General features: G+C 42.2%; 1 protein-coding gene across 2 annotated transcripts in view; it reads right to left on the bottom strand.

Moving 5' to 3' along the window:
* Nucleotides 1-23,209, bottom strand: part of dlgap3 (discs, large (Drosophila) homolog-associated protein 3) — a 115,304-nt gene that overhangs the window by 49,437 nt on the left and 42,658 nt on the right. For both annotated transcript variants that reach the window (XM_015348846.2, XM_015348845.2), the window contains exon 2: nt 9,983-10,080. The gene's annotated coding sequence lies outside the window, so the exon portion shown is untranslated. The remainder of the gene's footprint in view (nt 1-9,982; nt 10,081-23,209) is intronic.

The raw sequence follows: 23,209 nt of genomic DNA, 5'->3' as shown, positions 1-23,209 counted from the left end.
ACAAGACCCAAGGAACAAGGATCTTTCTTGAGTAAAAGGATTACAATTAAGAAATTTGGTAAGATACCTAAGCAACACATTTAATTATTTTCTTACAAGATTAATTTAAAATTTACAAAAGGTTAAGCACATTCTAAAAAAGCCAGCTTGGTTTAAAAAAAATACTGAGACACAATTTATGCCACTGTGAAGCAAAGATAGTGTAATTATTTTTTAATAACGCCTAGAACTGTGTCCCTTAGAATATGGAGGTGGGTGTCATTGCCTGTGCCATAGTTACAATTAAAATAATACTCCTATAATTCACTGTGGAGTTCTTCCTAAACCATTCTGTTGTATAATAGAAGAGTATTAAAAATTGCACAGGGAGATGTGAAAATGTATCAATTATTAGAAAATGCCTGCAGACACTGCTGTAACAAGGGCAGTATCCCAGCATGGGAAATTCTATTGCATTCACAGCACTGTGCTTATTCTTTTTTATTTGTAGTTTTCCATGTGGAATTAACCTCAGGTCATTTGTTTTTGTGGCTCGTGTGCTGAAAAAGTTCCCCATTCTAACCAGTTCTGGAATTTCGTTGGTTCCTAGCTGATTTTTTAATTGGTGATGGGTTAAATGACTAAAGCTACCCTGATGTGACTTACTGTACAATTCAATAGTGCACCAAGTATCGGAGATGAGGCAATGAGGCAACCCATCCTAACTAATAGCAGAAAACAGAAATAGCAATCTCAGCTCTGACTGACTCAGCGACACAGTTGATGTAATCCTGCACACATGAATCTACTGCTGAAATCTATCAAGAACAGAAAAACAAACAGCCTGTGTACTGTCTAGATGGTAATGATAGAACCGTGGGACATAAAGTTAATTTTGTGCTCTGTCCAGTGTACTGAAAATAGGCAACAGTGCTTCTCTGATAAGCCTGTAAGACTATTGGTAATTGTGTAACAGATCTCACTAGTTCAAGGCACCTTCAGCTATTAACATGAGTTTGCCATTCATCTATGGCTTTTCAAATGGATTAAGCTGCTACCCTCTGTTTCCCAGGCTCAGAGAGAGACCTATAGACTTCTGACAGTTTTATTTGCACTGCAATTCTTATCGGGTAGGCCTGCTGCCTCTGCCGCTCTTGCTGTTTTATCATTACAAATGAGTTCATTAATAATGTACAAGTTCAGCCTTTAACAAGTGCAGAGCAATTTGGTTTATTTGTCTTTCCCTTCCTCCAGAGTTGCAACTCCTCCAGAAAACAAAGGGAAAAGGCAGGATGGGTTCAAGCGAGAAGATGGGTAGATGAGCGTGATGGTGACGACAAACTCTCTTTCACTCACACATACACGCACACACACGAGCAGGAGGTAACAGCACAGAAATAAGAAGCAGTCCACAAACGTGCACTTGTGCACATCTGTGAACTGTAACGGGAGCCAGTCCAGGCTCCTGAAAAGGTGTAGTTCAGGACCCTATGCAGACGGTATACTCCGGAAGTAAATGGAGAAGGACACAGGGGAGGATCGAAAAGGATCAGGACGGGTTTACAGACAGGGGGGCGTGGCTACGGTGATCGGTGCTCGGTGGGCGTGGCCATGGCAAACACATCCAGACGGTCCAAAACAGGGAATCCGGGGCGCAGTCCAAAGTCCAAAACCGGGTGATCCATCCAAGACGAGACAAAACATGGTTAAAATTCGGTACAGGGACAGGGAATAAAAACAGGGTAACGAGGCCAGGCGCTCCGAGCCCCAGTCTCAGATGGTCAGGACGCCGTGATGAAGCTGATGCTGTAGGGTCTCTCCTGGACCCGCTGGCAGACAGGCTCCTGGGCGTCCATCTCCTGATGCTGAGCCAGGCATAGCAGGAGTGCCGGCCTTAAATAAAGACGGACAAACAGGGGGCAGGTGCACGTAATGAACTAAAATACGAAAGGGTCAGAGTGCCCTTAAGAGGAGGGATACCGATCGTGACATGAACAAAAACAGGGAGGTATGGCACACCTGACAGACTTCTGCCAGAAGGAAAGTGAAGCAAGGCTGGGTAGTTTGGCCACAAAGCCTGGGTGCCTGGGCACCAGGTTCCACAGGTTAGAAAGCGAGAAGGGAGCAGGATTGTAGTTCGAAATAGGCGCTTCAGGGATCAAGTCAATCCTTGCATTGCATATCCCTGCGAGGGGAAATGGGAAAACAAAGGATTGTGGGGGGCCTGCAACAAGCTTCCCAGCCATTTAATTGACGCTGGTACTCTACTCTGGCTGGATGAGATCCGTGGATCACTGGCCTACTAGCAACCAGAGGAGATAGATAGGCAGAATGTCCTCCTCCTGTCTGCAAACATTCTTATGTTTTTAAGGAAGGGTACTTATTGGGAGGAAGAGGACCCCAAAAAATCTATGAGTGTTCTTTGGAAATGTGAATTTCACTTGATTGTTTTTAACATACACTATTTAAAGCTGAACCATACGACATAACCTTTGTAAGTACCTGTAGATATTTCTTCTTTTATTTAAGATGTTAAAATTCCTGTGTGTTTTCCACCCCAATTTGAAGACACTGGTCAGGGATTATGAAGCAGACACTGCCGGTACTGTATTTTAGTGCCCTGAACCTAAGCAGTGTTTTCCGTGGCATTCAGGGACATTGAATGCAGTCTGTAAATGTGCAGTCAGAATAGGTTTCTTATGTATCATTTTACACAGATTTTCAACACAGTTGTCCTGCCCAGGAGACACACCAATAGTTTATGTTAATGAGATGTTTTGTTCCCTTCATCTGACCTTCCTATCATGACTGGAATTGTGAAGATGCATTGTGTGGAGCACATAATGGGAACTGCATCAGGGGCAGCCTGTATGCATCCTGTGTTTTACATTCTGTAACGAAGGGGGGAGAATCTCTCTGGTTCACCTTGACCATGCTGTCACTCCACGGGAAGAAATTTTCCTTCAGTTCTAAATGTAAAACAGATGGGCACTTTCCAAATAAATGATAGCAAGTATAAAAGATTTACTTTAAAATCCTTTGATGTACATTTGAAAATCATGCCAAAGGCTTAAAAGGCAACAAAATGAGAATGCAAAGCACACAACAAGAAAAGAACCATATGGGTGAGCTTCACTCAGATGTGTAGAAATGGACAGATCTTTATAGATAATGGCAGTGACAGGGTTCCTTATGGGATAAAATAATTTATAGGTGCAATAGCACCTTATTGATTGCAAATAATTTATAAACCTACAATAAACAACCTTCATTATATACGTATAAAGTGTTTATTTATAAAATACATTTAGCTAATTACAAGCAATTAGTCATTGGTAAAGTTATGTCCAGATTAATAAAACTGTCATTACTCTATGAATATATACTGGGATATAAATAATTTAGCAATGCAGTTTATAATCTAAGAGATTTCTGAATTTACTGTGCATCTCAGCATAGATATTTAAATGAAAATCTTACATTCAGAATGTTCTATAATGCATATATCTTCTGCTCACAAATTCTGAAGTAGAAACACGTCTGTGGGAAATGTCAGGACCTGTGTAATTCTGTTAGAAAGAGGCAAGAGAAATTATTAATATCAACGAACAACTGCGTGTTGTTCACAGAGCAACAAAATTACATTATATGTGACGCGGAGTCTTCAGGCCCCACTTTTTACAAAACTCCCTCCTCCTGAGAAGTTGGCACTCAAAGTAAATTAGAAACTAAAACGGAATGCTCTTTAACATTTTATTTAAAAAAGGTGTTTCTTCAGTGAATAGAAAGTTGTTTTTTACTGAGTACAGTGAGACAGCTGATTAAGAATCCAATTTGAGATCTTTTTTTTCCTCCCTCAAAGTGAAGCACATTGGAAAGAGATTTCGAAACTGGGGCAGAGCTCAGAACGAGGGCTGCGTGGCTCTTGAACGCGCCCAAGACTCCGGAGCACATGTTGGCGAACCGGGGCGCGCGAATCCGGGACGGATGAGCGCACAGAGGCATTTGTTGTGAAAATATCGGTTTGCATGAACAAACAAACAGGTCCCCAGACAAATCAGAGCACAGGCTGGCTGGCCGCGTGACACACGGAGCGGAGACGTCGTCATCTTGCACCAGGCTTTGTTGTCGTGGAAACAGGATGACTCTTCCTCAACCTGTGTCTGTTTGCTCCGGGTTGTCACGGAGACCTATCCTGGCCTTCTTCTTTCCTGCTCCCTCCTCTCATAGCTGCTTACTCTCCCTTGAAGGAATGGTAGCCTGCTCTACCCTTAAACAGACACAAGAGAATTGAAACACAAATCGAAAAGTGTGTTCCTCATTATGTATCTCCAACTCCCCCTCAAAAGGCAGGGCTCTGGATCCCAATGAACAACAAATAACCTCTCCACACACTCAATGCTCACATCTAAACTTACAAATATGGTGAAGTGCCTACACTTACACGACTGTACTAACGTTGTAAGATATCTGAGACACAAATAGGAGCAACAATATATGCGTTATGAGCATTAACAATTTACACAACGCCTCCACTAGTGTCTTCTCCTGTCATAAGACTTGTTGACACAGCTTAGTCTGGGTGAGAAGAAAACAAGATTGTCATCCAAATTCGCTTTGACCACAATCTTCAAAAACCTCCCAGAACTCAAGATAAACTATCGCCGAGCAGCCATTATTAAGTGGTGCAGAAGCTAATCCACCACGTTCACCAATTAAACCTAATCAAGTCATTATCAGCTGTTCCTCATCTGTAACATCATCCATCCCTTTTTACACATCCAATCTAAACACACGAACACACAAACACATTCTAAAATGCTACTAGAAAAGCAAGATCAGGATGAACTTTTCAAAATTCTGTTCATAATAGCTTCATAGGAAATGACTAAAAGGTCAACAAAGAATTGTGTTTCTGCACTGAAAAGATAAAACACTTAGCAAAAAAAAATTAAACATTTGTCCAACCTTGGCACAGGTGCACGCTGATCATTACAAAAGTTACACACTAACCTGCAGCTGTATGCAAAGTAAACCACAACACAAGCGCTCATACAGTTAAACAAGACATTCACCTGAAAATAATACACAGCACTCTTTGCTCCCACAGTCCTCCAACCCTAACCTCTTCAAAGCTGTGTAGCTTCAGTGTGAGTCATGTTGGCCTTAATGACAAGCTCATTGCAGGGTACAAGGAAGAAGAGAAATAACAGGGCTCTCTTGGTTTAGTAACAAAATCTCTCTGAGATTCAAATGGACTGAAAATGCTTTGGTGTTCCCGTCCCACATACTGTACACTGGCTCAGTGGTACATTAATTGGTCATTCTTTAACTAAAAATACATACATTTTTGAGAACACAGAGGTGTGACAAATGCTGACATGCAATCCTCAACTTGTTCCCTTCTGCTCAGTTGCACGACCCCCTGTTGTTGGAATGATAACTCATTTAGAAGTAAGGAAATGTAATTGTTGGACTGTGAAGCCCAGTTGAGACAAAAGAACGGAAAATTCTACCCAGCATTTCCATTCCATCTTCCTGTCTCTCCCTCTCCACACTCTCGCTTTTTCTCCCTGATAATCCAGGTCCCTGTTTCTTGTGGAAGGACAGAGTTTAACCTCCTAGACCTGATCTCATCATCTGATATGCAGGAAGTTAGGCTGCCAGCAGATAACTTGAGGCTTTAGAGAGTACAAACACATTGCTTGTTTTCCAAAGTATGCAGCATTTGTTTTCTACCCCCAGGAAATTAGCTAAATAAAGAGGACTTGGTGGAGATCACTCTGTACTCTCTTCTGTCGTTTACACGCTTAACAAACTGAAGGGTTTTTTTTTGTTTCTAATTCTGTTTTCCTGTGTTCAGATGCTCAGAATGAGCTTGTCCTCATTTGCAAAGGCAGTACAACAACTGGCAGAGCACAGATACAGGCTGAGAGGTCATAACTGCTTTTCCCTCATAGCCATCTCTCTAAGGTGTTTGTCTGATCGAGACTCAGATTTGTGAGGAGCTCTGTTCCAAGGATTTTCAGATCATTGCAGCAAATTCCAGATGAGTTCTGACTGTGTACAGGGGTTTCTCTTTCTTCTGAGTAGCTCAGTCTCTAGCTGTGTGCTTTATCACCTCCAATACAAGCACACTTAAGGTGTATCCTTGGCAGATCTGACCACAGATGTCACCGCATCCTCAGACAACTTTTCAGAAACCACCTCAATGTTTAGTAGCCAGAAAATGGGAAGGAAGTGATATTTCAAACCAGGCTCCCTACCCTCTCTTATTCTTCACCTGTATTTCTTACTTTGCCTAACAAGGGGAGTGACAGCAACACTGATCCCTGTCCTGGAACCTGCTAACAGACAGACAAGTGAAACGGGGACAAGTCTCTTTCTGGGTGGGGGTTACAGTCAAAGAGCAAGACCAAAAGTCCAAGGTCAAGTGACTGTGAGCACATCGTGAGCACATGGCAGCCATTGATATATCACACTGGAATGTGTCAAGTGTACGGTGAGTTAAAAAAAAAGTAAGAAGTGGCACTCGATCTGACTTTATTACAAACTTGTGGGCATTATTACTGGCACTGCTGGCAAAGTGTTTGCCTTGTAAAGAAATAGGGTTTACAACAGGCATGGCACATTACTAACGTACAGTATCTTTTAAACGGTGCAGATCAATAGTGAGGAGCCGATAGTTGCCAAGGAAAGTGAGAGAGTTCCCATCCTTGGTAATGGGTTATCAGACACAGTTGTAAATAGGGGGTGTATTAATCTCACTGTGGCTGTGAATTTACAACAGCGTGAATCTATGACTCCAAGAAGAGCCTTTCTTAATGTCTATTATTAACGATTGACTTCGATATCACCTTGCTACTCTGCTCTACATCTCTGGGTCAACCATGCTTAATGCTCAGTTTACAATGTTCTGTTTTTTGTTTGGCTCAGTGCTGGGATTTAAAACTCTGCAGGTTCACTGGCAGTTATCGAGCAGGGAAGAATGATTTTTTCGATTTCATGCAGTGCTGCAACCCTTTCGTAGGCAAGATCTGACAGAGAGGAGTGCACTCAGAAAAGGCAGGCTTCATTCGCTGCCTTAAAATCAGTTAGAAAAAACGAAGAAGGAAAACCTTAATATCCAAAGACGCAATATTTAAGTTCTGAGGGTTGCAAACAAGCTTTTACTTGTGCCAAAATAAATATGCCATCAATGCACACAACAGCACGTCTAACAGTATGACAAAAGAAGACTTATAATGAGAATTTCCAATATTATTAATCTGAATGCGTTGAAACTTCTAAGCAACTCATAATTGTGATAATAAACAATAATCAAGGTTATTTTGGGACATATTCCTTTGCAGAGAAAAGCCTCTCAAGTGATATACTGTATATATATACTGTAAAGGAACAAGTAATAGGTTTATTCCATGCTGAAAAAAAGAAGAAAGAGAACACAACGTTTCGGCCGTGGAGCCTTCTTCAGGTGTGAGTGTGTTTTTTTCAGCATGGAATAAACCTATTACTTGTTCCTTTGCAGCCTACGCATGCTGACGCAGCTACCCACCTGAACTATATATACTGTATATGTGTATTATTCCAACAACTACTTTTGCAGGTAAATTAGTAAGTTCCATTGTACGTTACAGGAGAAAGGCCTTATTAAGGTGTTGTTTAGTTCCTTAATTTAGATTCCTTAACTTAGAACACTTAACTGAGGCATAAGGGGAGATGTGCCAGCTATATGGACAAGCAAAAGCTGTTTTGCTTTTAGAATTTAGAAGTGATTTCTGTTAGGAACGGTAATTGAGGCTCTTAATTCAATCACACAATTAAAAGTCACAGGATGTCTTACAAAGATGCTTTTTTCAACGCAAAACTTGCTGATTCTCCTCAAGAAATCTGAAGTGAAAATAAGAAATAAGAAATAATTTATCGCCTCCATTACTCGGTTTTCTCTCAATTCACCTGCCGCTTTTGACTTGAGGGGTAACTTTCCAAAAACTAGTGTGGGGGGGGGGATATACATTTCACATCTGGAGCAGCCCCTCCCCAGAACCAACACTAAATTGCAGGGAGTGTCTGAGTAGTTAAAATGAATATTATCATCACGTGAGAAAGAGCCTGGAGCATTCTAACTACTCCTCTCCAAAAACACTTGCGCAGAAAAGACAAGCAGACTGTGAAGAGCTCTTCACATCTACTTGACTTTAAAGACAAGAGGGTTACAGCAGAGAAGTGTGTGTATGTACATGAGCCTGCTCTTTATATTACAATGAATCAAGGCCTGTACGTTCAGATTGCTATTAAATTCTCTCTGAAAGCAATGATCAATGAGGTCTACACTGACGCAGGCCATGTAACTCATTTCGAATGAGAAGTGCCAGATCATTGCAAGAGGCTCCTGTCTGACAAAACGCCCAAGTGCGAGCAGTCAGGGAGTAGAACACACAATAGGAACAAGCCATAGGTTTATTCCATGCTGAAAAAAAGAAGAAAGAAAACACATTTCGGCCGTGAAGCCTTCTTCAGGTGTGAGAGACAGGGCAGTAAGCAAAGGTAATGTAGCAGGAGAACAAAGGCTGGGAGAGAGGAGGAGCGAGAGGCGGGAGCAGGGGACAGAAAGAGAGGCCAATCAAGAGGTGTGAAGTCAGGATAGGTGTAGAGAAGTGTGAAATGAAACCTTCAATGAATGGAGAAAATTTAGAAGAAAAGTAGTCTGTTGTTAAGAGAAGGGGGAAGGTGTGATCCTAGCTGCAGGATAATTTGGGTTTCTGTAGTCTTTCTGATGTATGAGTTCAGAAAACGGTCTTTGAGAACACAGACGGAGAGATTAGAGTGGGCATGGCCATAGCCATGGCTACCCACCTGAACTATAACACACAATAACTGCTTTTCCAAATATTGGATAGCGATACAATCACAGGCTAGAGTAGGGAAGCCTGGGAAAAGCATGTTACAGGTGATAACACAGGATTCAAGCTACCAATCCATTACAAAGTAAATATGTGACAGGAGGATGAGAAGACCATTGGGAAACTACAAAAATAACATGCAAACTGACCAAGATCAGGAGTACTGCCTGGTTGTATGATTAACCCTTTAGTGCAGGTCCTGGTTCTGCTGAATCTGGTTTAGTCCTGGTTCTGGAGGGCCAGTATAACATTTCAATAACTGTAGATTCTGCTGCTAAAGTTATATATATAAGCAATATCAAATACGATGACATACCATTTCTCCAGGAACAGGATCGGGCACCATTGATTTAACTTACCCTTGTGCGTGCAGGCAAATAACTTTCTTTTTTTTGACTGCCAATTTAGTGAGCAGTAATAGCACTGAAAATATAAAGTATTTTCTTTCCTGGATGGTGCATTTCATGTTTTGGTGCCTTGCATACTCTGTGATCTTTTCTGATGGCTGAGGCAAATAGAAAACACTGTGTGTTGAGACATTCATGTCTTTATTGCCAGACACAAGGTCAGCTGCATACCTGGGAAAGGTGTGCAGCTGGACTACAGCTAATGAAGAAAAGGGGCCACTCTAGCCTGCCGACGCAAGGATCGCACTAACACACTGATATATAATTCATAAAACCACCGTTTACCATGGCTACGTCAAAAATGTCACAGCTATGCATTATTACTGAGCCATAAATAAATCACAGTGAGACTCTTGTATTCCTCATTTACACAGTATCTTCCTGGCTTGAGCGCAACTAAGCAAATTAAGTTGTTTATGCCCGTGCTTTGTGCACAAATTCACCCAGAGCAATGAGCAACAAAAAATGCTTTCATGGTCACAAGGAATTATTATTTTGCAGTCTCTGTGAAAGCTTTCTTTGGTTCAGATCTTAAGATCAAACAAACAGAAACGTTTATATGAAAAAGAGCTTTGAATTGCCATTTTGTTTGTTGGAGAATGCAGTTGTGAAAGATTTCATAACAATAATCTTGCAGTGCCTGTATGAGCTGAGAGTTACTACGAAGTGATCAGTGGACTCTGCAGGACTTACTGATTGATCACCAGGGCGAGGTCCCCCATGCCCTCTCAAATGTGTCGCTTGTGCCGAACAGCTTCTGCCTTCTGCCCGCACAAAGAAACCCCTTGAAGCTGTAGGGAAACACAAACACATTGTGAGAAGCTGCTTTCATGTCTGTTCATAAATGCTGTATCAAGAAAAATTAAAGAACATTTATTTGCAAATAAAATTCCATCTTGGTCAAACATGATTCATTCATGAGCTCTAATCATGCTTTCGAGGTTGAATTATGTTAAAGTAAAAAACACTTAGAAATAAATAGAAGAAACACAAAGAAATAAATTAAGCACAAAAGTCAATATGCATGCACACCAGTGTGTGACTGGTGTATTAAAATTCATTACTCGTGGAATTTGCAACTTGCACACTAAAGTGCTTCTCTACGATGCTCCGGGAGGTTAATTAGCACAAATCTAGGACTGTCTAATTTTAAATGCAGGGGTGAAGATAAAAAATCACTGCTTTCGACATTCTTTCTCAGAGTTTACTGTAGTACACCAAAGACAGTAAAATGCAGCAAAAGATTAGTAAGATCATACTACAACCAAGAGGATTAAGAGGATACTGATACAAGATACTGATTGGGACAGCAAGGCAAGGCCAAAGCAAGTGTTCAGTATATATTTAGGCCATGAAGAAACAAAAATAGGTATGTTCCATTTAAACACACAGAGGCATTCCTGGCAGAGCACAATAGAGTCAAAATTAGTGAGATTTCAGCTGCATTTCATTGCACCTTTGTAGGATATGAGACAATCAGGGTGCAGGCTTGGCTAGCTTCCCAGCTCAGGCAACACTGGGACTGAGGTCCTGGCAGAAGCAGGGCTATGCAAATACACGCAGCACAGTGTTGACACTAAGCCTTTGCTCAGGCCTGGTGTCAGCTTTGTTTGTTCAGTGTGAACTGGTCCCACCAGATACAATAGTGTATTTTTTGGTTTTATTTGAATTTGGAGGTCACAAATGGAAACTACTTGGAAGCACATTTAAATCAGGGGGTACTCCTTTGCTCAGGTTTGCAGGAGTGTGGAACAAGCTACCCAGCCATGTTGGTAATGCCATTCAACAGCTGGATGAGATGCTCAGATCAATTACCCACTACCTATCAAGCAGGCTGGAATGGCGGAATGTTCTTCTCTTGATGTTAACCTTCCTTAATTTATGACCTTCACTGTTTAGACAGAGGATGCAGCTATTTTAATTCCGGGCTTTGGAAAGACATTTCATTGCCAGCAACCACTGCTGCACGCTGTATTGTTGTGCATTTGATAAATAAACTTGATTGATTCCTGGTTTATTCAGTACTGATGTGAGCCTTTTCTCCCCTCAACGCGAGTGCTCTCCCTTTCGATCCAAGGAGGCTATTACTACAAACCCTCCCTCAGCCTACAGCCCTGAGGTCACTTTCTGTGGTCGAAAACTGCTTACCAGTAATCTGTGTTGTTCACATTAAAAAACGAGTTATTGGAAAAATAAAAAAGCAATTCCTATCTGCCATGCTGATCGTATTCTTGTTTTCTTTGTTCCAATTGGTGAACAAAACAATAATCTGTTATTTACACCTCTCTTCTGTATTCATTAAAGGATTCTTATTTAGGAGACCCTTACGAGTCCTTACAGTCTTTCTTTTTTGTTGTTTTTTCACATAGATGATTAGATTCAGGGTATTGGTACAGTATTTCCTCCCTGATGAACAATAGTTCACTTAAGATTGCTTTATACAGTAGTCAGTTAGGACCCATGGTTTCTCCTCAGCTCAGCTAGTGGGACCACAGCTGAGGCTTTGATCTGTTTCTTTTTTTTCTTTTTTCTGCTTGTTACAACATGTACATATGACGTTTGCAAGGGAAAACAAGGGAACTTTTTACAAGGGAAAACTGGGTGTCTCATGAAATCCAGTATGACAGTGGTGTAACTGCGGGGTCCGTCCCCTTCCGGGGTCACACCAGTACTGACATCACTTTCTGTCCTGCGCTGAGATGAGGTGCTGCAGGCTGCAGGTCACCTCTGCTTGCACCACAGTGCCTCGTTGCTTCAGGTGAGATTACTGCACAAACACAACATCAGGTTTGCTTGTCCAACATGGCGTGAGAACAATCTATAAGGAAAGCTGCCCCCCTGCAACAAAGCTGCATGTATTTTATGCAAATCCAATTGATGCCCTTCGCATGTGGCTACTCTATTAACGAGGCTTCAACGGTACGCGGGGGGTTTTAACTAGGAAGCTAGAGGTTTTCATCATGCAGAATTCAACAAGTAGAAATAACATCCAAACCTGCCTGAGAGGCACATCCTGTTCTTCTACTTTTGGAGAAAATAATCCATGTTTCTTTTAAAAGAAAAGCCCCAGACAGCCCTCTTGCAGAGCTGCTGGCACTGGATACTTTTGGTTTAATGTCCTTAAAACAGATCAACACATCTTATCATTTTAGTTGCAACGATTTGAAAAACTGTCTGTGATTCTTGGAAAATCCTTTAACCCATAGCTGCAGATCCTGGAGCTGCGATGCTACAACATGACAGACCCACTTCCCAAACTGCATTCACATCACTGTGCAAACAGGGAAGAGTCTTTCAGTAGGACGTGGTCTCTTGGGCAGCTGAATGAGGCTTTGTGGTTGCAAGCTGAGGGTAGGTTGCTTTTGTTTCTGATGCTGTTTCCCTAAAGGCCAGATGGGAAGACACAAGCCAAAAATAGTTACCGGGAGTCAACAGATCCTACTGTGTTCATTTCTTACCGGTTCCCAAACAGATAGGTGAAACAAAGTCCAGATTAATAAAAAAAGACAAATTTTCACAATAACTATGTCCAAATATAACTGATTCCCATACCAATTTGCCATGTTTTAATGCCTATTGAAAACGTCTTGTTGAGGTTATTGCAATCTCCGGTTATTGCAGTCATTTTCTGGTGACTTCTTATTTTATTTATTCGTTTATTGCTTTGTTTGCTCCCAAATGCCTCTGTTGAGGACTGCTCCTGCCAGGAGAAGAATAAATATAAAGCTAATTAAAAATGGCATTAAGCTGTATTTTGTCCATTGCCTGCATGAACCTACATACAGTATAAGGTTCATATCCTTACATATAAGACTCATTCTTTCACTAATTCAAAATAGTGAAGCATCTGACACATTTTTAATATTTAGAACCAAGATCCATCATAGAAGCATAGGCTTGTATGTCTGTGCATGTGTTCTCTTTGTTCACAGGCCTGCAATTAGGTAAGCAAGTTGTACATTTTTTTTGTGCATTTTCACAACCTTTCTCAACTCAGCTCTGGAAAAAAAACCAAGACCACTCCGTCCACACTCAGAGATTATCAATATTTCATACTCAGGTTGTTGCATTTTCCTGCTCCTTCTTCTTTTTTATTTCTTCTTCCTCAGCATCTCTGCCCCCTCCAGAACTCCCTCGGCTCTCATTAAACAGTTCTTGAGCAGCAGAAAACAAACGCTGGCAATCCTGTTCAATGCATCTGGTAGTCAGCAGTGAGCGAGCCAGTGGAGAGAGCTCTCTCAGCAGCAAGGAGTGGTCCAGTTCGCCATGGCATGCCAGGCAACAGACAGGAACATCGGCTTCCCTGACTACAAACAACCTGCCTGCAACCTCACTTCTGCAGAGTTGTCTCTGATGGTTTTGCTGACAGTACATCTTGCTGCTCAGAACAAAAAGCAGAGTGAGCGAAGTGCAGCTGAGCTTCTAGAATGAAACGTCTGCCTCATCACCCTGTTTGGTGCAGCCATTTGGGGATGGGTGGACCAAACACCCCTGATGCCTGTAAAGTATTTTGGAAACAACTGAAAGGCACTATATGAATGGAAAGTAATCCAGTTATTACCAATGTACTGTAATGCAATTTTATCAATGAAAAAAGTCCTGTAATGGCCAGGAATTCCACACAGCACACAGGGGCTACTTGATTCATAGAGATCTGTCAGTAATGGATATGATGTGACGTAAGTACATCACAACCACAAAACAGCTGTTGTTTTAAAAAAAATACCTTCCTATTCCATTGGAACAAGGCCAACTTGGAATGGAACCTGCAAACACTTCTTTGTGTGCCACTTCCTACAAGCAGGCGAATCTAAACCCCCAGTGAAAGCAGTGGTTCTGTAAGTCAACAATGAGTTATGCAAGAAGACGAGGCTGGCAGGGAACACCAACAGCAGCCTTCACTTGGTTAATGGCAATATTTCAAACTTGAGGTCAAAAACAGTTTTCTCTGCTATTCATACATAAAGATGTTATTTCTCTGGACTCTTTTATTATCCCGTGTCTTGCTTTTGGCTTGTTTGTCATGAAAAATAAAAGATTCATGGAGGTAGCTGAGTTAATTAGAAACGCACCAGGTGCTGTTTTACTGTCAAGAGTAAGCAAGTTGGCAAAGAAACAGTAAAGCCCTTGCATTGATTTTGTTTATTTTCCTGGCAGAAGAACAAGGCAGAGCTGTGTGCAGGACACACACAAGAGATCAGGAGCACACAAATTGAAATCACAATATAAGAAGATGGCGAACAGGCTCCTCAGTCTCCTGCTCAGCCAGTGCTTTGTGAAGCGACGCTCACTGCCTGGTTATTTATACTCCCTCATTTTATTAAGTGTCTGGGGGGGCTGTTCCAGCCCCCATTCTATTAACAGCGAAATAAAGCAAAGCTGTGATATTGCAAAAGTTGATACCATCAAATTGGAAGTGATTGGATCTTAACTGGTCCATTGATTTATTGTTACGTTATTGCAGCAGACACTCTTGCAGGGAGACTGGAGACACTGCAGCCGCAACACCTGAGGATCCAGCAGTCCCTTCTCACACCCCCCGATGTCTCCCTGAAACGTCTCAAAGGCTGTTGTGCTGGATTTTAGAGAACAGAAAAAAAACAGCACTTGAATTTGTGAGGGGTGAGGGAGAGAGAATACAGTCAGGAGATTGTTCTTGCTTCTGTGTCTCCAAACACCCTGTTCGAGGGAGAGAGAGGAGCGTCAGGGGTACCCGTGCAGAAATGGCTCAGGTCTATCTAGACCTAGGATGTCTAGGTGAGCCCAGGTGACTTACAGGACTACAGTTTCAATTTCCAAAGACTTGAATTTTAGTTATAAAATCATAGTGGATGCTGAATGCATTCAGGGATACCTAAGCAACCTGAGCAACTGGAAAAGCAGGTGGACCCTGGCAGCTTCCTCTCATCTGTACCCCTCATTATATTCTTAAAATCACTCAGCAGGACGAACAGGGAAACTGTTCCAGAAACACTGCTCCAGAAGTCCTCTTAATGATATTACTGCGAGCTTACTTTCAGCTAGTGTTTCCTGGATGGGCTGGCTCACAGAAAGTACAGGGGCAAATGTTTGGGAGAAGCAATGCTGCCCTTTCTTCCAGCTTGTCCGCTGTAACAGCGTCGGAGAAGCACAGCTGGGCCGGAAGATTGCGCAATCACCCTGGCAGAGCCCCGAGGGGGTGACGATGGTTCCGTTCCCCGACGAACGCCTGTGATCACGGCGAGATGCGAAAAAGCACATCGTAATGTGCTCATTAAAAGCAATCGCCCTGATGCCTTCTGCGGTACTGCGCTGTGCAGCGCAGGCTGGGAAATGTGCCATTATAATTAGTCGGGAAGCCGTGCAAGAATTTTCTTTGTTTTCGCTTAGACAGTTTCTCCCACCCACCCCTTCCCCGACAAACAGTAATTTTCAATTAATTGTTAATTATGGTAGCTCGTGAAATTTATCTTAAACCGAGCAGCCTGCCCTCTCACCCGTATCCATCTGTCTCCAGTAGAGCTGAACGCATTCAGCAGGATTGTTGTGGCGGCAGAGGAAAGAAGAGGCTGTTGTTTACAGATTTGCATATGTTTGTCTGGCTAATTTCAAATTAAGAAGCTTTATAATGGATTGCGCGATTCAATATTTGGGACTTACAGGACGTTAATGTAAACAGTAAACACAAATACAACACAGTGTTCAATTACAGTGCACTGGAAAGGCAAAAAAACAAACTGTACCTTAGGTGTAGCAAATGTTTCTGGCAATATGCTAATAAAAGGTTTATCTTCTTTTTATAAATATTAAACTTTCAAAACAACAAATGTGCATCAATGAAGTGCCAAAGAACCAATCTCCAATGTTTACACCTCTGTTCACTCAAATACATGTCACTCTGAGTTTGTACCATCTTGGTTTAAGAGAATATCCATTGCAGGCCCTGAACACAAGATTTGAGAATTACCGCAGCATGCTGTGCCCAGCAGAAGTGATAACAGGCTATTGCACATTAAAGGGCAATAGAGTCACATACACTGATTAACCTAGATGGCATGTTTTTGGAAGGTGGGACAAAACCAAAGCACCCGGAGAAAAGCCACATGGACATAGGGAGACTCTGTGAACTCTGGACAGATAGGAAGCCAGTCTGGAAAGGAGCACAAGACCCACGAGCTGTAAGGCAGCTATGCTAAGCACAATAGCACTGTACCTTCTAATGAGACATCCTGATAAATGTAAAATAGGTAGATAATGCTACAGTAGATATTCAATACTAGATATTACTACTCAATCATTCATAATTCTTTCCTTAATATTTCTATAATAACATTGGACGTGTAATTACAATGCATTGGAAAGGCGAAAAAAATCAACTGTACCTTAGGTGTTCTTGTCAATGTACTAGTATTAATAATTGTATTATTAGTATTAATATTTGTATGTGGTTATGCAGCAGCCGAACAGCACAGTATGACCTGTCCTCTTATTTCTTCCCAGGCCAGGCTGCACTGCAGAACATTAACTGTTTTTCACTGAATGTATTTAGGGCTGATTAGAGGAAATTATGACAATGTAAAAGTAAGATAATACCATGGTAAGTGTAGATAAACAGTACAAATTCACTGCATTGAGCTGTCATAAGAAGTGGTGTGCTTACACCTACCTGTCAGTAGGTGACACAGAATTCAGGACAAGAGTTTAAAGAAAAAAAGATGAAGAGCCAGTGAAATGCTGGTGTTTCTCAACAAGGAAAATGCTTTTACCCAGAGATGTGACTGAGCCTGGGTGCTGTGCAGCTGAGATACTGAAATGCCTGCACTTTGGAGATCAGTATGTCAGAATCTCCCAGGTGAGTGGTGGCTCGGCCAGGTGGGGAAGAACACCATCACACCGGCCATGTCTCAGCCTGTTAGGCCAGGAGGTCTATGTTATGTTACCACATGGGGCAGACTGGGCCAGAGCCTCACTGGACGACACAGGTGATGTTGTTGTAAAGACCCAATGGAAGCATGGCACAGATGCTCGGGAGGTGAAGCCATCTTCAAAGGACAGTATTGTCATGTAAATATTAGCACCATCTGTCTGAAACAAAGTGAATTGGTAATTAATAAATATTTTGCAGAACTACATGCATTTGTCAAATAAACCTCTTCTACTTTTATTGTACACCAGGCAGGTGGTAGTCAAGATGTTCTAATTAGTATAAGGGCTTCCGTACTGTTTCAAATAAGATAGTTCTGATTCTGATCTTTTGAATAGAAAAGCTAGTCTGATCTAAAACAGTTGTTTCACCAGATGTATAATGCTGTGCATATGTGTGCTTGCTCCACAACAAACAGCACATAAAAAGAAAAAAAAAACATAATTCCTAACATTCCAGAAACTCCTGGCTCTGCCGCCACTGCGGCCAATTAAAAAGCCGTTCTTTGAAACGCTGAGTCGCCGAGTCGGCAATTACTCTGAATGGATTGGCGGAGGCACCAGAGGGTCAGAGAGTGACTAGAGGTTTCATTCATTAGAAGTGAGAGGGGGTAAGCAAATGAGAGGGACTGACAGAGACAAAGGGGGTGAGAGAAAAGCATGAAGAGAGAAGAGAACTGTGGGCACTAGTCAGGCATCGGATAATGGCTAAGATGTGCCACCGAGTGGCAAGTGATACAGGGCGACAAAAAATACAAGTGAGTAATGCCATGGTTTCTTGGGTTTAGGAACAGGCATGTTTTGCAAGAGTCTATTTTATTTTACTATTATATTGATTTGTGGGGAGTCCCCATACAGCCACAGCGACTGTGGGTAGGGATGAGGAGCAGGAACTGGAGGCACCAGCTGGGACTGCGCTAGTCATGTGGAGGATAATGTGGAAGGTAAACACAAAAGTCTTTCTGAATAAATGGAATATCCCGTTAAATATTTGTCCTTTTTTTCGGTGTCTCGTAATGAGATGACCAGTGCTGTAACTAAACTTTTCACCTGTGCACATTCTATCAGCAGACATGTTCAGCGCATGTCTCCGAGAGCCCATTTACTGGGGAGCCCCCAAGGATCTCAGTGGGGTCTCCAGTGTTACCGGTGACCATGTTACCACATATGGGTCAGTCCCCCTTGCAAGGCCAGAGTTATTCCACTGCCACTACTGCCCAGAAGGGACCAGAACAGCTGCAAGTTCCGGGCAAACCTCAGCAGTGACAGCACACACAACAGAGGGGCCGTGGCACTCGAATCTCAGAGTGAAACAGACAGCTCGGGTGACATGACTTCATGCTGGTAGGATGGAAGACATTCTCCATCAGTGTGCAGCAGCGCAGAAAGAACGGGAAAGAGAGGAATCGGGATGAGTGGCGGCCGCTGTCACAAATGTTCAGGGCCAGATGGAGCTGGCTGTCAGATCCGACAGGAAATGAAATGACAGGAATGTTCAGTGCGGGGCAGACCAATCCCACCGGTGAGCACATCATAAAAAAAAAGCCAGGAACAAGCAGAGGTTGAACCTGCGCTGAAAAAAATACACAACTGTGGAGACTTGCACCAGGTACAATGAGCCTTGGAGAATACATAATGAGTACATTGTGTAAGGGAGCAGAACTTTACCGTCAAAAGGCAAATTGATTTCAAAGGCGTTTCTATTGATATTGTTCTGTTTTGCTTCCTAGCAGCCTCTTTAAAGGCACACTGTGAGCATCTTGTGATCAGTGCAAAATAGGAGAGAAGACAGGATGCATGGGGGTAAGTCACAGGGAAATCGAAACTCCAAGACTGGCTTTCACACATGAAAGAGAGCTCTCCAGGCTTCTTTCACAACTTGTCTCACAATCTGAGACAAGGCGAGGGAGTGGGAGGGGAGGGGAGGGGACAGGGCTTGAAGTTGGATCTGCTTAGCGTATTACCTTTATGTCATTTGAAGAGATGTTCTCCTTAGCCAGCTTTTCCACTGCCTTGAGAGTAAGACACAGCACAGCTATTTCCTTCAGTGAAAAAAAGCTACTGCCTTCCTTACTGAAGAATAATGCAGTGAGATAATCCACTGGCCTACACTGGCCCGATAAATTATACAGCGCTCTGCAATTATTACAAGTGGATTCACTTATCCTAGAAGATTGCCTTTGACTTTCCAAAGCTGATGGAGGAATTTGACTTTTTCAGGAAGGAAACATATAAAAGGTACTAAAAGTCCTGGGATAAGTGTCAAGAATAAATTATCGGCAGTATGATTAACTGGCTACAGGTGATCACTCTATCTGCAGATTTTGTAAAGCGTCATGCTCCATTTTTTTAGCTGCGCATTAATTAAAGGGTCCATGGCCAAGCTGAGACCCCTCGATCAAGGCCTCGCTGAGTGCAGGGCAGTGCTCTGCCGCAGTAGAGACAGGAGAAACAGGACCTCACCAGGCTAAGCACGATTGAGCTGTGTGGCACCTTCAATGTTATCTTGCTCCTAATCCTAATAGTATAGTATAGATAGATAATCCTAGATTAGTATAGATAGTATCCTAATCACCTGTTCTTTAACGGACATTAATTAAAAACGCTAGCCCTAAAATCAAACAAGTTGTGTTAATGGTTTGATCCTTGTGTTCTCCTTTTTTGCTTTAATATAAAACACACATTGTAATTGATGATTTTCATCTAATGTGATAGAGATCAATAAAGCACTGCTGATTTCAGAAGCGTGCACACCATCAGTTCCTGCAGGGTAATCAAACTAAATAAAACAATACCACTTAAGTAACCAGTTTACTCTTTTTTTAAAAAAAATCCAAAGCAAATGACTAGAAATGTACATATTCTTGGGGGAAAAAATGGTTCTCTTTCTACCACAGTCAGCTAAACACCACTTATTCAAACCATGAGTTTGACCATTTTCTCATTTTCAAGAATATTCAAATTTTGAGTAACATACTAACTGTACTTGGGCTTTTCACTGGGAAAACTCCAGTTTGCAAGCCTGCAGCCTAAATGTTTGTCCCTCTCATCTATACAGTATGTACACACACACTCCTGCGTGCACTTTGTATGACAATGAAAAATGAAAGTTTGGAAAAAAACAACATTCAACCTCTCAAAAGTTCTATTAGCGTGAGTGATATGACTGCACACTAAATTAGGCCAGCTCATCTTTTCTGAATAATATAAGCCTGTCCTCCAACATCAAGTTAATTGCAAGTGCAGTAAAACCATGAAGAAAATGTAACCTGTCACATGGATCCATGCAACGTTCAACTAGGTAGAATACAGAAAAGAGCTACTATATACAGTATGGTTCCCTGTCATCTGCCTATCCTCCCACAAAGCGTTTGCGCTTTGTGTGACAATTAACGGCAAAAAGTCAGAGTAATACACTATGCTACATTGTATATAAACACATCTCAACATGAACATTAGACTCTTATCTTGACTACTTTACATAATAAAGTTAGCGATACATGATACGTCTTGACAGCCCTTCACCTCCCTGTACACACGTGTGTCGGCTGGGTTGCTCAGCTGCAACGAGCGAGTTGTTTAATTCCTCAGCACACTGCCTGGTCGGCGGAGGGGGGGGGGGGGTGATTTTCCCTATAAATGGAGCTCAGGTGAAAGCTGAACACACTGGAAATGGGCAGTGAAACCTGTCTCTCTCACGTTCTCGATATGCCTTACAGAAAAAAAAACCCAAAGTTATTAGTTCTCATTTGAGACTGGTATTATTTTATACTCTTTGAATCCATTGTCCACATGCATGTTCCTGGGTAATCATCTCTAGGACTGGTATTTCTGTTCCACTAATGAATCAATACCTTAGCAAAAATACCACTACAGCTATGTATGAATTCATGATGAAGGCATTTTCGTGTGGTTTGCGCAATTCAGTAATATTTGCAATCCAGTTATTTTCTAACCACTGACAGGAGATTTTCCCTGCAGTTTCCTGAACGTGCTTTACACTGTACCGGGAGGGAAGACACACTCCCACCCGGCACCTTCCCCATCCTAATTACGCACGGTTTGAGAAAATCATTACAGCGCTGTCCTACAGCTCAGTCCCTGGTGCAGAGAGGACGGGAGTCGTGTTGGAGGGCAGCCCCAAGGGAAAGAGCACATCTGCAGCAAAGCTATTGAGCCACCATCGTGAAATTAAATTGGAGTTCCAATCGTAGCAGCCCCCCTCCCTCTGTCTCACTATCTCTCTTAGCCACGGTGGAAAAAATATCATTTTCTCTCTAGCAGTCCTGACCTCCAGAGGTTTTTTATTCTACCTTCCTGGAAGATCTACGCCCCAACTGACAGATACCTTTCACACACAAAACAACACACAACAACTCCTTATATCAGCCGTGCTCCCCCTCCCTACAGAGAGTGGCTCAGTGTGCCAGCACGGAGCTCAGTTTGAGCACCATGAACCGGACAAGAGTGTCCAGGCTTTCTTCGTCATAAGCTGTGTTGTAACTGGGCTTAGGCCCTAGACATAGGCCTTAGTGAAAAGGTGAGTTTTAAGTTTAGATTTTAAAAGAATCAAGTTATTTGTCTCTCGAAATGTCGGAGGAAGGGCGTTCCATAATACAGGAGGATTGACAGAAAAAGCTCGGTCAGCCAAAGTCCTGATTTAGTCCCGGGTACAGTGAGCGAAGGACCAGCCTCTACTGAACGGAGCCTACAGGATGGAACATAAGCATGAAGGAGTTCAATGACATTTGATTGAAACAGATTATTTAATGCCTTAAAAGTCCTTAATAAGATCTAAGAGTGAAAGCATGACTTTGTAGAGATCTTAGTGTAGGAGAAATATGCAGCCAGGGCCTGTTATGAGCTTGAGGTCTAGCTGCAGTGTAGGTCTGAGCACAGGCAGGACATATTGGATGGTCAAGAAACTAAGAACATACTGGAGGAAATATTGCAAGTGGCCATTTGTCCTACCTGGTCTGTTTGATAGTAGTTCATTGATCCATGGGACTTCTTAAAAAAGGGGTATTGGCTTCTACAACACAGTTGGGTAACTTGACCACAATGTGTTCCCTTTGGTGAAAAAGCCATTTGTGTGCACTTTCTGCAGTTGGCAATCACTGCAATTCTGTGGCCTCCTGTGTGCTTGAAGTATCATGAGGTAATGGTGCATGTGTCCTGACTTCATTGCCCTGCGCCTCTTGTGCTGTGAACCAAAATAAACAGGTGGCCTAACAGAATATGCACAGTGAGGAAAGATTACTTGTTTAAGAATGTGGGGCTGTGAAAGTGGAATTATGGGAGCCCAGAAACTCTTGGTTGCAACAGCAGTAGCTTTACAGTAATGGGGCACAACATGTTATATTGGATAACAGGCTGAAGCTCTTTCGTGCAGTGACCATACAAAGCCCAGATATGGAGGATTTTGCAGACAATCAGTAGTCTGTTGTCAGCTCAGGGATTCTCCTGCTCATCATTCAAGTTAAACATTAGAGACAAGTGCAAAAAGTATTTTCTTATCCAGCGGATAGTAAAACGCATCAATAAATCAAAGGGCTACACCTGGAGATAGAGAAAACTTAAAGTGGGCAATTCAATGTATGATTTAAAATATTCCTTGTGATGTACAGAATGGATATTTTTACTTTTTGCATTTGGATGTGACCATCAGAGGTCCTGAGGTAAAGCCTGTAGTGTCCCTGGAGATTAGTTCGGTGTGCAGGAATAATGAAGATAAACCACTCCTTCCTTCATTACCCTCAAGCACGACAGGCTCTTCACAGACGGAGCTCATGAAAAATTTAAGGAAAAAAAAGAATTGAAATTTTGCTGTTGTCAACTTAACTGTAACCAAGCAGAGGACTGTCAGAAATAGGCCACAGCTGTACGATATTTCCCGTGGTGAAAAAAAGCCTCATAATCATTAATTATCTTTTAAGAGAGCCGTATGCTCTCTAATCTAGCCTGCAATCACTCCCGAGCGATCAATAGGATCTGAGCAGTGAGTTATTTTACACCAAC

The sequence above is a fragment of the Lepisosteus oculatus genome, chromosome 11 (genome assembly GCF_040954835.1).
Source record: "Lepisosteus oculatus isolate fLepOcu1 chromosome 11, fLepOcu1.hap2, whole genome shotgun sequence".
Taxonomy (NCBI): Eukaryota; Metazoa; Chordata; class Actinopteri; order Semionotiformes; family Lepisosteidae; genus Lepisosteus; species Lepisosteus oculatus.
This window is presented reverse-complemented; position numbering and strand designations above follow the sequence as displayed.